This window comes from Mycteria americana, chromosome 9 (assembly GCF_035582795.1).
Source record: "Mycteria americana isolate JAX WOST 10 ecotype Jacksonville Zoo and Gardens chromosome 9, USCA_MyAme_1.0, whole genome shotgun sequence".
Classification (NCBI taxonomy): domain Eukaryota; kingdom Metazoa; phylum Chordata; class Aves; order Ciconiiformes; family Ciconiidae; genus Mycteria; species Mycteria americana.
The window spans coordinates 9,214,625-9,229,497 of record NC_134373.1 but is presented as its reverse complement, the minus strand read 5'-3'; the positions used below and the strand labels follow the sequence as shown (position 1 = coordinate 9,229,497).

The 14,873-nt window shown below is 48.5% G+C and overlaps 1 long non-coding RNA gene across 1 annotated transcript; it reads right to left on the bottom strand.

Moving 5' to 3' along the window:
- Positions 1–2,737: 2,737 nt before the first annotated feature.
- On the bottom strand, positions 2,738–3,698 carry LOC142414704 (uncharacterized). The gene is made up of 3 exons (XR_012777162.1): positions 3,603–3,698; positions 3,309–3,489; positions 2,738–2,864 (listed from the first exon to the last, which is right to left on the bottom strand). It is a non-coding gene; the product is annotated as an uncharacterized LOC142414704 (long non-coding RNA).
- Positions 3,699–14,873: the final 11,175 nt, after the last annotated feature.

Below are 14,873 nucleotides of genomic sequence, written 5' to 3'. Positions count from 1 at the left end.
CCCTGCCCCGCACACCCCAAACCCCTGCCCCGGCCCTGGGAATCGGTCCAGTCGCTGATGCGGCGGGCGGTGCGTGGGGAAGGGGGCTCCGCGGCCGCAGCCCCGTGTCCCCACCTGACAGTCGTGAACCGCCCCGCGCGGGACAGCTGCCCCCCCCGCCCCTCCCAGCGCGGCCCCGCTCCGGCGCTTCGGGAAGTGTCCCCAGAAGGAAGGACATCCTCACGGCTGGCGAGGAGGGGCGGTAGGTGAGACGACGGTGCACCGCAGCCTGCGAGGTGCCTGTCTGCTCGCTATTTTGAGGCAGAACTCAAAATACCGGGCAGAAGCGGTGTCGATCTTCCTTTTTGCCCGCCTGAACCCCTACTCGGTAAGCTGCCTTCCATTCTGCTGGGGCGTAGCAGCGATACCAGCTAACGGCGACAGCTCGGGGTGCTTCGGGCGGCGATGGCGAGGCTCTCCCTCTGCAGCCTCATGAGCAATCTCCATTGCCGTTCAATTACCCGGCGGGGGATTCTTCTTCTTTGCAAAAACCTGATGTACAACACGTAATACAGCGATGGGAGATCGCATTCGTGCTCCTCGCGGGAGTCCTGGTGAGGCGAGGGTTTAACTTGGTCCCTGTTTTAAGAGACTGGGATTTCATTAGAATTTCTTATTTTAGGTTTTTAAGTCTGTGCAAAATACAGACGTACAAAAATCTGTACCAAATACCAAGTGTCAAATCAAGTGAGGAGAAATGACACCATGTATTTATTTAACTGATGGAGAACTGATTAAAATATGAGCTTTTAATAAGGTAAATCATATTTAGTGCAGATAACTATAGAAAAAGGATTAAAGGGGGGGAGGGAGGGCAAATTAGAGAGCGAGGGGAAAAAAAAAGCCTTAATAAAATATGCTTGTTGCGTAGGCAGCGTGCGACTCTTCCCATAGCCGGGAATACCCTTCACACAGGGTTTCCTTCCAGCTTTCGTTGCCTTCCCATCAATACCTTGGCTATTGGAAGGCTTCGTTATAACTCGCGGCTGTTCGTCTGAGCAGGGACCGGCCAGCCGGGAAGCTGAGTCACGGACTGACTCTTTGGTAACCACGTCCAGATAAAAATTGAATTTCTCTGGCAGTTTTTCAAATAGAAGGCTACCGGCTTTGTAGCATCTTAATAATGAACCCATGGCAAATCACTGTCACGGAAACTACATAAATCCCTCTAAAGATTAATAGATGATCTAGGAGCAGAGTTTAAAAAAAGTCTTCTAAAGATGCAGGACTGCGTTCTGTAGCTAGGCAAATGCAAGCATCTTTCTTTCACATCGTTTTTACTTTGCAACACCTAAACTCTAAAAACCTGCATTCCTGCGTGGGCTATTTTCCTATATCTCAATTAGTCGTGACCATCGAGCTAGTCGCTTTGCGCTAGGCCTGCTGGCAGGGCCGTGCAGCCCCCCGTGGGGAAGGGCGCTGGGAGGCCAGCGCTGGAGGGCTCGCCCAGCCGCACAAGGCCCCTCTGTCCGTCCCCTCGCCTCTCCCCCTGCCCACGTACACGTGGCACGGACGGGTGGGCGGCCGGCGGGAGCGAGGGCTCCGTCTGCATTGCATACCCTGACCGAGAAACGGGCACGCTGCTCTTGAGGCTGCTGGCAAATCCATGCCACAAATCAGCAATTACCCAATCCTAAAATCATCCCGCAGGCGAAACTGCCGCTGATTGTACAGAAGGGATGTTGCCGGAGGAAAAATACCTGTCGCCTGCAGAAACGGGCAGCACCTGCACCTGGAGCCCCTCTGCAAAGCAGAGGCAGGGTCAGGCCAGCTTTTGCCTGAAACCAGAGTGACTGTGGTTGTCTCCTTGACTTTGGGGTGTGATCCAGTATCCCGACGGAGCAGATGAGGAGGCAGAGGCAGCTCTTCTCCCTGGCACGCTGTGGTTCCCATGAGAAAACTCAATTGCGCATTGCCCAGCAAAACCACAAAAATGTTCACAGCGCTGCCTTCTCTCCTCCCACTCAAAATGGTTTTGCATACGCCTTTAGGCACTACAATCATGGTAATTAAAGCTGTAAAATATTATTAGTATCACACTTCTATAGACTTCTCATCCTAAATGCTTTGTATGCCATGCATACAGTGCAACAGAAATGCAGCCACTTGTACGGGGAAAAGGAGCAGGGACGGTGCACGTCGAGGTGGGGCGTCAAATTTTCACCAGGGATGCTCGATGCAAATCCCTTCTCCTGCAAGACGTTCCCAGGACACCTCTGAAGTCCACCCAGTGCAATCCCGTGCTGGGACTGGGGCAGAGAGCCTGCACACCTGGAACCGTGCGTGCCTACCCTAGAGAGACTCACATCACTGCTTCGGGAGCGTTCCAGTGGATTTGCAGAGACGCTCACAGCGCTTACCTGTGCTTCTGACGGCTGCCAGCGAATGAGGTGTAACTCAGCCCCGTCCTGGGCTACTGAATGTATCAGGGCAGACGTAGGAGAGGGCCGAGTAGCCCTTGTAGCCCCCTCTGTGGCACGCTTAGACCAGGAACGGTGGCGTATCTGCTCCAGTCTGGCATCTCGCGCTGGGGAAGAGGAATAGGACAAACGTGCTCTGCTGTCTCCCTTCACCAGCAGATCTGAGAACGCCGGGCAAAAAGCCAGAGGCAGCCGATGAGACAAATTGAGACTTCCCCAGCAAAAAGCATGGAAGTGTTTTTATAGTGTTTTTTAGCATTGTCCTATCATTAAAATTCAAATGCTTTCCTGCCCAGGTACTGCTTTCGCTTACATCTGACAGAGGACAAACCAGCGCCGAGTCTGATCCTTCTCCCAAACGTCCTGACATCCGGAGGTAAAAGTCTCCTTCAGAAGATGTCTGCCCTGCGCAAACGGGAAGGGAGCGGTGGAAAGAGTTCTGGTAATTTTATAGCTGTTTTCATGCTTTTATATTTTGATTTTGAAATGGTTGTAGTGTACTGCGAGTGGGTAGGTGAAAGCAAGAAATTGTAATGGTAAGGAAGTAAATAAATCAGGTGGATCCAATGGCGGAGGTAGCAGAACTTCAACTCGGAAAACCACCTCTATTTCAGACCTCCCTTCTTTCCTGAAATGCTTGCAAGCGAGGGAACAAATGCCCAATTTTAAGACCCTTACCTAGCGTGAGGGCTATCTGGTCTGATCTTCTTCATGACCCAGGCCCTACAGAGTGCTGAAAAGCTTGTGGTGAATGTTCAGTGTAATGCACAAAGAGCACGCACACCCTTGCTCCCAAATAAACCCACCCAACCTTCTTCACATGCTTTCTCTACCACCGTGCTAAGGTACCTGGGTGGATATCATTAAAAGTCTGGCCAATTCCATGAAGTGATTTGGTTCCTCAAGACCTCCAAAGAACGAGAAACGGGCTCGTCCGCAGCCCGTGCAGGTTTCCAGGCAGACGTGTTCTGCTGCTCCTCAAGGACTCCCCGTAGCCATTGCTATTCAAGCAGCCCTGCCCCAGCAGGCCCTGCGAGAGAGAGAACGTGCTCTGCCACAGAAAATTAGCACGGCTGAGCAGTGCGGGGCGTGGGGAGGTAAAGCACGGGGTTAGAAAGGGGGAAGCGATAGATGTGCTGTCACCTCTACAGAGCCGGGAGCATCCCTGCAGGAGCGGCTCCTTCCTTCCCCGCTCAGCGCACAGACCTCGCCGGTACAGTCTGGCTCTCTGATGTTCTGATTAAACAAAAAAAGATTGGAATCACACATGGCATAGGGACACTTTCATAATATACAGAAGAAATCTGCAGATGATCAGTTCTCTATTTCCTCAGACTCCCCAGATTGCAAGATTGACGAGGAATCTGAGTAGGATACGAGTGCCACAGAATCAAAGGGAAAGAAAAAAAAAAAATAAATCGGCAGCGAGCAATTATATTCACGGAGACAAGACGGCAAGGCAGACCCAGAGGCAACTCCAAGGCTGCCAACACAGCAGCTGGTACAGCTCCCCGAGGAGCTCCACGCAGAACGGCTCCGTGGTCGGTCCCCAGCCTCCCCGACTGCCACGGAGGAACGGAGGAGCGGAGGAGGAGGAGGAGGAGGAGGAGCGGAGCACAGGGGCGTAGGTGCCACCTCTCCCCCTCGCCCCAGCCTGCCTCCTTCTAGGAGGTCACAGCTGCCAGCTGGGGTGCACCACACGCAGAAGTACTGCTGAAGATGCACGCTGAAACGAATTTTTCAGGGAGGCTGTTAATGCCCGTGAAGAAGACTCTCGAATTTTTCTCTGTTAATGGAGAAGAGAAAAATGCATTGCATAAACACAAATTTTATTAGCTGTCATTGAGGAGGCTGCAGGGTCTAGTGGCTGGACCGCGCGGCCAGGGCCAGAGACGGCCGCACTCCCTTTCTAGCTCTCCTCTGCCGACGTCGGACAAGTTATTTCACCTTGCAGCACCTCAGTTTCCCCATCGGGAAATGAGGATAATGATTCGACTGCTTCCTCAGTGAAGCAATTCTAGATCTGCTGATGAAGAGTGCCGGGTCAGAGGCAAGGATTATTATTCAGCATCATAAATATTCATACAGTTGTGCAAGGGGCAGGCCTTGCCGAGCAGACGACAGCACTTGTTAGAGACCATGCCCCAGAAAGTTTACAGTCTGCAAAACACTATACCTATAAATTCATCCAATGCAACAAAGAACAAATATGGAGCGGGATGTATTTTTGGCAGCTACAACACCTGACTGAATACATGGTTGGGAAAAGAGTTTTGAAGAAGAGTGCACGTAAATCAGAAAGTGGCTTCAAATGAAAAGGACAGTACCCCCCCCCCGCCCCGAGGCTGTGCAGGATGGAGAGGAGCGGAGCTTCCAGAAAAAAAGGCATTTAAACTTGACAGGAGGGTGAAAACCAGGAGAACAGGGTCAGGGCTGAGTAGCAGAGGAAATTATCTCATCAACGCAGCAAGTGATATCTTTCTATTGATTTTCAAATGAATAGATTTTATGGCCAGGAGCAACTGTTTAAAATCACCATAATCTCACCTCTTGTACCCTGAAGATCAAAGAATTTCATCTAGTCATTTGAATTAGATTAATCCTATGTAAATAAAATAGTGCGCTAGTTATAATCAGTTAGAGGATACAGATTCATCCCAAAGACAGGTGCAAGCACACGGGTCATAAAACAAGACTTTGCTAAAACGTCTCATTTAGCCTTCATCAAAACAGGCACGAACCTGGAAATTACTCCATTTTAGAGTTGTGCCTGCGCGGTATTTTAGCCGTGCCCGGTATTTAGCCGCCCCTTGGGAAACACAGGTCCTGCTGCCGTCCTCCCTTGAGGCACCGGCCCGAGCGACGCACGCTTCTACAGCCGAAGGCGGGGAAGGGCTGCACGACGGGCAGCTGATAGCCAAACTAGCGACTGCGTGGCCGCCACACGCACCGCCACACCGTTCCTTGCCAGGGCGAGGAGGTACTGGTGCTCGCTGCACGCCGGTGTCACCTAAGCGCTTGGGAAGAGCTAGGCAAAACATCCGATAGCTGGGAAATGTGAGGAGACGTGGAGCCCTGGAGGAAGTGAACATCTTCACAGGTTCAGCCTGCAGCTGAAAAGCACAGGGAGGAGGAAGAGGAGCAACTGCTGAGATGTCAAAATATACCATTTCAGCGTTTTCAAAATAGCAGGGCTGAACTTTTTGCTTTGAAACGGCCTGTTTCTGATAAAAAGCACCCAAAACCGTAAAAACAGCAGCAACAACAACAAAAAATAAAAATTCAAAAAAAAAAAAAATCAGGGAAAAATTCCTTTTGAGAGCTCAGTATGCCAAGTATTGTGATGATGATGGAATCATCATCTTGGCTCAGACTCACTGCTTTGGTCAAATAAAAAAAAAATACAGACACAGGCACGGCAATAGTGCTTGTGGTTTGGGACACAGTTTTACTTCCCTGCCTTTCAGCCATAAAACCAAAAAGGCCATTCTTTGCCCAGTCCTCATGAAGACACATGGGGGGGGGGGTGAAGCGAGAAAATACACTAACTGCCAGCATATCTAGCAGCAGGTTTGCTAGGGCGAGGCTTGTATGAGACCTCTATGAAGGGACAGGAAAGCATCAAAGGACTCGCAACCCTCCCTGTGTGGTTACCACCATCAGTGGCTACCGATTGCCACCTCTCCTGTGCCAACCCTGGCCCTCATCCCAGCCGAAGCAATCCGGCGGCCACAACACGAGCGAACGAGGCACCAGTGGAGGCTGCAAACACCCCAAAAGCTCAGGAGTGCAACGAGGGGGAGCGCAAAAGCATCCCCCTCGGTCCCCGGGTATTGCCGAGGCATTGCTCAGGGCCCTCCTTCAGGGCAAAACTGCTTTATTATTTAATTCTCCGTCTGTAAAAATAGCTGGAGCCGGCAGCAGGAGGGGATGCCGGGAGCCGGCAGCTCCGGCATGAGCGACAGCGCGCGCGGCACTGCACCTCCGGAGTGGGAGTTTGGCTTCGCAGCCAGGCGCTCAGATCTCATCAGTAGCCCGAGGGGGTTTTCAGTTTGTAACTTTAATCTTTTAATCTGGCTCTCTCCTCGTGTGCGTGGGCGAGGAGCACGCGGTGGTGGGTTAATCCTCTGACGCCTCGTCCTCGCTTGCTGCGTGCCGTGCAGCGGACCCACGTTTAGGACACAAGATGAAAACCAAGACCATGAGGTGGCATCAGGCCAAGGGATCATCCCAGGGAAAGCTTTCAGCAAACGAGGAGACAAGGCACCCTAAATTTCCTGAAGACAAGGCAAGCCAGGCCCAGCAACAGAGGTCTCCTTTATGATGAGAAGATGGAGACACGAGCACCGGACAATAATTAAAGAATTGTAACCTGGCAATAAAAATATGTAACTGCAAATGGTGGTGGGCGCTCGCAGTTGAGACCAGGACGGTCCTGCCTACGCAGGTAGCCAGCAGTGCCCGCCAAAACCACCCCCCCGGAGCAACATCCCAAACCCCTCCCAGGAGAGCCCAGCGCGTGCTTGCTCTGCGGCTTGGTACAAGCCTCTCGCCACTGACATTTAAAGCTGGAGGGCAAAATCTTGACCTTGCAGAGATCAAGGAGTTCTTCACCACTTGTTTTCAGACATCTGAATCCACGCCGAAGTCCCTTAAAAAGAGTAAGCTGGCTTTCAAACGCGCCGTGCGCTTGCATCTCCTGAGCTCCCAGTGCCTTTATACAGGCCTGGGTGCCTCAATGCGAGACGCGTGAATTTGAATACTCGGTGCTTCACTTCGTCCCTCTCTCAATGACGGCTGAGGGTTATTCACATCGCAGCGTTTTGGGAAGCCAAGCGCTTGCGAAGAAGCCCGAAGCCTACAGGTGAAAGCCTGCGGGAGAGGGGAGCGATGAGTATCCTGCAGGCCCTTTTTCCAAGTAAGGAGAAGGCTTCTGCGCCTTCCAGCTCCTCTCTTGGCAATGATCTGCGCGTAGGCAGTGGTCATAATCAGGAAGTGCCTCCTCCAATTTACAGCTGGTGGTACCACCTGTGCCTCTCCAATTCCAGCCAAAACAACCACCTCCTCAAACCCACTTGTGAGGAAGGGCAGAGGATCCAGCACTGACAACTCAGAGGGAAAAGCAAGACTCGGGTTTGAGCGCCGACATTTTCCCTAGACGCGTACCACTGCTTCAGCGTTTTCTTTCTTCTCGTAAAAACAATTGCAGTGCCTGCTGAGAGAAGAAGACCTCGCCATACCGCAACAGATAAGTGATAGGGCAGACGTGGGACGAGAGGAAAAGGTTAAGACGTGCAAGTTTGCTGGGCCACCGAGGGACCAACGTACGTGCCTGTGTGGCAGCTGGAATGGGAGAAAGTGGAGTTGTTACTCATCACTTCAAGTCTGTCAAGGATTTTCTTTCTGGAAGGGAAACAGCGAGTTAGTGACTGCTGGCAAGGCCGGGAACGTTTCAGTACAATAGAGATACAGATGTGCCGCGTATGGGAGGGTGTACATACACCCACCTCGCTGGTGTTATCCCTTTGCCCCCTGCGCTGGTTTTCGATTGCCAGGTCCACCCCGGCCTGTCACCTTGTCGTGGCTGAAGCCATCTCCCTGCTGGTGGAGCATCTCAAGAACCAGTTCTGGGTTAGCGGTCACTGCTTTAATCTACTCCAGACCTCGAACGGAACTCTCTTACTTCGGGAACTGGAAACCTGAGGTGATTTTAACTTAGAGAAATTTGTAAGAATTACACCTCTGGTCAGCCAAAACTAATACCAGAAAGGGAAGCCTTGCTGTTCCCATCGGTGTAACCAGCAGCAGGGCTACCCTGGGTAGTCCTTCCGTGGGTGAGATAGTCTGGACAAAAAGAACAGAGGCCATCACCTTATGTGCTGGCATTCATTCTGGGTGGCTTAATTTTTCCAGATATGTGTCCTTTGTGTGGCATATACTGCGTTCCTGCTCTGGTCTACTCACAAAACTTCGGTTGGCTCCTGTGGAGCGTGCAGGGCCGAGAGGCACTGATTTTCAGATTTACTAAATGCCTGCATTTCCAGTTAATCTGGAGCTGTAGGTGCCAAAACCTCAAGAGAGTCACTTACCCTCATTGCAAATATCATTTCAGCCTTTCTAATGCCACTGGAAAAGTAATAACCTTTTGAGAAGACTTAAGGGCACTCTAAAAGCTATATACAGAAAAAAAACAACAGGATCAGAATGAAAGCCAACAGTTCTGATATCAGATAAAACACTTCCTTTCATCAGTGTTTTCCCCTTTTCATTAGCTATTTCTTTTCACCCACTTCCCATAGCCTCAAAAAGTTACTTTTGAATGACCTGTTTGCCGCAGCTTTCCTGAAGCGGCCCAACCATCTACTCTTCTTTGAGAAAGTACCTTGCTATTGCCTGGTCCCATAATTGCTTGCATCTGAACTTAAAGCGGGCACGTTCTCATCTTCCATTTAGATTTTTTTTTTAATGGACGATGAAAGCAGAAACATTTCAGCTGTACAGCTCCGTAAAGCTTTTGATCTGCAGCTTTCCCAGTCCAGTGCCATGGTGACCAGCCAGCACAGGGAAAATCCACTGCACAATAACCAAGAAACATGCATTTTGCATTTCAGAGAGAGTGCTCTTCAGGTGCCAAAACATCTGTCCAAAGGTATAAAACTGGCATCTTGCTGTCTTTTAAGGCAGTCCTGCCACAACGCCTACAAGTCACTCTCCTTAGGAAAGGGGGATTTTATTTTTTCTGCTAAACTCTGTATCTGTTCATCCAACTGGCCCCCACCGTCTGAATCCACACAGCATACTCCCATCTCCTAAAACTGGGGTTGTCTTGTCAATGGGATCCAGCACAACGGGGTTCTGACCCATGCTTGGGAAATCCTGGTGCTACTGACACACAAAGAAACCACAACTTTTCTTCCTCTAATCCACAAAGACAGCCGGTCACCTCACGTCCTTGTGTCAAAGCAAACCCCTCCGAGACAGCTGGAAGCATGCATCAGCTGGAGCATCACCAGCTCCGACAGCTGTGACCAGTCTCATGGCCACTTCCACTGGATCTAGAGTAAGGAGTCCCACCATGTTCTTCTTCTAGCTGCTTCCTTGAGGTAGAGCAGCAAGATTTGTCTTCTCCTGCTACATGATCCAGGTGGTGGTACCTCATAACACCAGTGACAGCTGGACGAACTGGAACAAAGACTAGCCTTGTGATCTGTCAGAAAGTAGCTGGTGGCCAACACAGACACGTGAGGCCAGGCTTTAGCAACAAACAGACAAAACCAAAGCCTGCGGCTTGCTTTCCTCTGTGCAAGTTTGACATCAGTGAGAAAGGTCACATACAGGTATTGAACACAACTGAAATACATGCAGAACCTCTTCCCAGGGGTTTGCTAAGAAACAAAGCAGAAAAGACATGGCCACCTTTGAGTAATACGTGGATAGCTGCAAGGTTCACGCCAGTAATTGCTGTACAGGCCTTTTTGTTTTCAAAATTAGCTGCCAGCTTTTCAAAGACAGAGCAAGATATGATCTTCTTAAGGTGCTGATCCATCTTAAGGTGATGAGTACTAGCAGGGCTGAGAGCTTCATCTCTTACCTAACATTTCCCATAATGAAACCCTGTTTTGAGATGCTTTGATCTTGCTAAACTTTAATCATTTGGATTAAAATTTTACATGCTAGGTATTTACCTTGAGTTGATTTTTTAAAAGCAATACATCTTTGTATCTGTTTTCAGAAGTCTGACATCAGCATCCTCACTATACAAGACATTACCATCGCTCACTAGACCCACTGCCTGCCGGAGCAGGGGGAAGTACGTCTGGTGTTACTCCACAAGAAACAGAGCACTCGAGATGTTACACAGTCAGATGTTTTTGACAACAGATTAAATTTTTTTGTGGGAATGAGCAGTTCAAGGCATTTTACAATAAATTACTATCTCAGTTTATTACAACGTGTGGAATTTTGCAACCATCTGAAAGCAGGACACATTTAATTTTACATGGAAGGACGTTTCAGGGGTGTTATTGACCTTTCACATGTACTGCTAAAGGGAATATCAGATGTCAGGTCCTACACAGTGGCGGGGAATAAGGAAGAAGCTGAATGCCCGAAGGTTGCTGCTAACCGTCTCCCCTTGCATTGCATGGAGAAGTGGATTAGGCTCTAGATCAACCACTGTAAGATGCTGGAAGAGGACCACAGCAGCCATGCTCGGCGAGCACTGCTTTCTCCCCACCACGTAACTGAGGACCAGGGTTTGGGGTTCCCTGGCTGGCGGCAATGATCTAGCTCTGCGGGATGTCACTGAAAACACTGTGCACGGTTCTAACTTACGGCGACTTGGGCTTCTTGTCTTTATTCTTTTTTTCTCCAGCAAGAACTGGTTAGAGAGAGGATGAAGTGACTGTGGGAAAGAAAAAATGTGAAAATTAAGAAAGTAGCAAGGAGAAGTCATTAGAAATCTATTTAACAGCAAGAACATTTCAGGTTTGTTGAGAAGCAGAAATATTCCTCTCTGTGCCACAAACAAAGTCACTGAACTATGCTATTTTTCCTCAGCTAAAAACCAGTTTAATCATATAGATTTCAACCATGTAAGCAATGAAAAATAATTTTCCCCTCTTTTTTTTTTTCCTCCACAAAATACTGGCAAAAAATGGCACATTTTTCCTATTATTTGAATTTACTTTCATTTCTGCCAAATGTAATTTCTGACCTCCAATATGTGCTCAAAAAATGTGACTGAAATAGAAAGTGAGGACTCTCCCTCTGACTAAACGCTCTTACGGCTTATGGTCACGTAAGACCCCCTGCCTAGCGCTTTCCTTCCGTTCCTTCTTGGTCTTTAGAAATTCCTGGCCAACAAAGAACACAACGTCTGGGAAGTCTGACCACAGCATTTCAGGGGAAAGAAACTAAAAGGAGAAGGATTTCAACAATTACAGTGGAATAAGAAATAAGCACAGAAAAAGAAGTTGAAAGGCCAGTCCAGCACTTACCCACAGATCCCAGCAGTAGTTCCAGGCAGGATTTATTCTAGTAATAAAAATATCTAGGGGATACAGGTATCCTAACACTACAGAAGTAGCAGCACTGGTAGAGCCGAGTATACGGAGACGCTGCCACCTCTTACCTGCCTGCCCAGAGCGATCTGGGCGCAGAGCAGGTTCTGTGGGATCACAAACGGGCAATTTTGTTAGCCGAAGACTTGGGAGCAGATGAAAGCTTGGGTCCACCATCCCCCAACATGCCTGCCGGAGAAGCTGAGCTGGTACAGGGTGGGGAAATTAACCGTGCTAGATAAAGGAGTGGTATTAAAATCTCTGTTTGCCTGGAGCAGTAAAGAAACCAAGAGAAGGAATAGCGACTCTCCAAGGGATACAGCTGCATGCCACTCCTTTTTGAGGGTGAGCTGCGATACTTCGCTCTTACCTGTTGAATTCATGCCCAGGGAGTTATAAACGAGAAGAAAAACTAGGGGGGGTTATTTATTTGTTATTACCAACCCATCATGCAGCATTCTTTATCTGTGATTTAATAGCTCTTTTACCATTTGTAACTGCTGTGATTTCAACCAGAGGGAAGAACATGATAGGGTTTTGCATGACTCACGAGTCTTGTGAAATACTTAAAAATGGCTCATCTTTCAGGCTTTTTAACCAGATTGAAGCAGAGTAAAAACCTGAATTCTGTAAAATGGCCTGGACACTGAGCTTCCGTAAAGTATACTTTGTGCTTTTGACTGGTGATTTTCTTCTGGACGTACAAACTGTTCTGGAAAATTTGGCAAATATCTACCTGATTAAGCCCGCAAAGGTGTGTTTCTACATTCTTGGGTACATTCTTACATACCTGCACAGGGCTTCAGGCAGGCTATTTTTTTTTTTTTTTTTTCTTAAATCAAGGCCAAATTTTCAATCAGCAAAGTAGATCTGCAGATCTGGGTTTACTAAGCCAATGAGAAATATTACCTGAAGCCTGTACACAGAGTTAGTCTGCTCCCAGCTCAGCCCCACTCTCAGTTTCCAGGGCCAGACTCTCAGCTGGCATGAATCTGCATGGGGCCACCAGAAATCTGACTGCCGGAGATTCCTCACCTTCATTTTTAGCAAGCAATTGCCATATGGATTTTCCCTTCTACTTAGCTTCAATCTACTTCTGTCCTTTCTCCCGCTCCCTCACCTCATTAGCACTTATGACAGAAAGGCAGGTAATTGCCAGGACCTCCTTGATGAGAGGCAGACTAAGCACAGCCGCAAGCTCCCCGTGCCTTTCTATACGCATTTTTGCGGCACAGATATTCTATCTGTTGCAACAGCGATGCTCTGTGCATCACGGGCACCGAGCCCGTCTTCTGTTCGCTTCGTAAGATGCCAGAGCCCGCTACGCCCTCTCAAGTTGTGCGTCCTCTTCTTTGATCTTTCCGTCCATCTCTCTGGTCACAGGAACACGAGTTTTGAGCTTTCTGGTTTTCAAACGCCTGCATTGTTCACTGCATTGCCAACCTCAGCCAAGGGCTCGGCAGCTTTCCCTTGGAAAGAGAGGCATTGTAAGGAGGGGACGGACTAAAGAGGCAGCAAGAGAGAGCAGAGGCGTGTCCCTGGAAATTGTCCTTCAGCGCGACTCTGAAAAAGAAAACCTGCAACCGACACACAGAGTAATAGGTTACAGGCTCCAAATGGTGGCATCTGAAAATTCTGACCTTTCCCACGGCGGGGAGAACTGTTGTGCTGCTGTTCCGAGTAACTCCTCTACAAGGCTTACTAATAACAACAATTAGTAATAATAATAATGGGTTACAGAACAAATTTGGGTTTCTGACTATCATTCAGCAGGGAATGAAACATATCACAACTGTCTCTTTTAGAAGTGCTGGGAAAACTTGTCATAGTTAAGAATTAAAATATTAGGCAGATGTGACATTTAATATCTTAACTGCCATCAGGCAGGAAATGGCATTGTTAAATTGCATTGTTACCCAAGTTAATTTAAAAAAAAAAAAAGAAAAATTTGACAGCGAGCATTAGGGGCCAGCTTCATCCCTAGCACAGCTTTGCTGTAGCCCCCGACATCTGACGCAGCATCCCCTCGGCTGGGAACGCGAGCAGGCTTCCCGCAGGGCTTCTGTACAACTGCATCAAACGCGCTGCAAGTTTCTAGGCCAAACTATACAGGATGACAAACTAAACGAAAACTAAGAAACTTTCCAAACCAAATGAAAGTCACCTCTTTTTTTTTTTTTCCTCCCCCCTAGACTCTTGTCTCTGAAATGTCTCACTGTGTTTGCTTCAACCTTTCAGCGCTGAAAAGGCTGCAGCACAAAAGTGGCAAGCTGCAGATGGATAGACTTAGTTCTGGCAGAGCTGGATGGAGCAGGAAGGAAGTTAATGGGGAAAAAGTTCCACTTTTCAGTAGAGAGAGACAAGCATTTCTCTATAATAAGACAACAGAATTGGACAGAATTTCTTGTGTTTTAAGCTTTGCATGCCTTTCTTAATAAAAGACTAAGCTCCCTTTCTCCTTCCGACACGGCGCATCGTGCCTCAGATAAAATCCTTTTGAAGAACAACATGCACACACAGTATAATCTGACATTACTCCAGTGCTACAGGGAACATCTTGAACATAATTGCACCACATGGAAGTTGACTTGCTATGAGAAAAACACACAAAAAAGCTTTCACAACAAATCTGTAAACACATTTATGCTCCCAATAGCCATGATAAATCCAATTAAACAGCCAGGATTTGTGCTACAAACTGTCACTAAAGGAGTTAATGCAGTTTCTGTGGCAGGGAATATACCAGCTTTAAGCAAGAAATCACAGTTCCTAGCTGCCTGAGGTTCACAATTTTGTAGTCAAGCCTCGCTTGAGAGGACTGGCAGCCGAACCAAGACTCCTTAGGCCCAGCTCACTTACATCCCGCCCACGGTGGTACTGCATTGTCTCACCCTCACCCTGCCTAGTCCTGGCATCGCCTTTCCTCTGCCCCAGCTGGCTCCTTCAGGATGCTCCAATGCCTCTTCCAGCAGTGCTGATAATAGGACCGAGGACGTCAGAAGGAGGTTTGCCTGGCTTTGTTACAAGCATCGTTTCATTTCAGGTATGACACCGACACTTGCGGTAACAAAAAGCACCAAAAGTCAGATGTGGTTCTGCAGGTGCGTGTGCCATGCCCCACACAATACCGGTAAGCCCAATTTCAGGGTGCGACACTTACAGAGAACCAGTTGTAAAAGCACAAGTCTTAAAATGTGAAATAACTCATTTGACAAGGTGGTGTTCAGCTTCCCCGTGGTTGTTAAAAAAACGTGGTTAGTGATAACAACCACACTTCTAAAGCCAGTTAAGCCGAAGGCCTGGTTCTAGTCTGATGTTCTGCTCCCAATGCACTGAAAGCATACAGCTACCA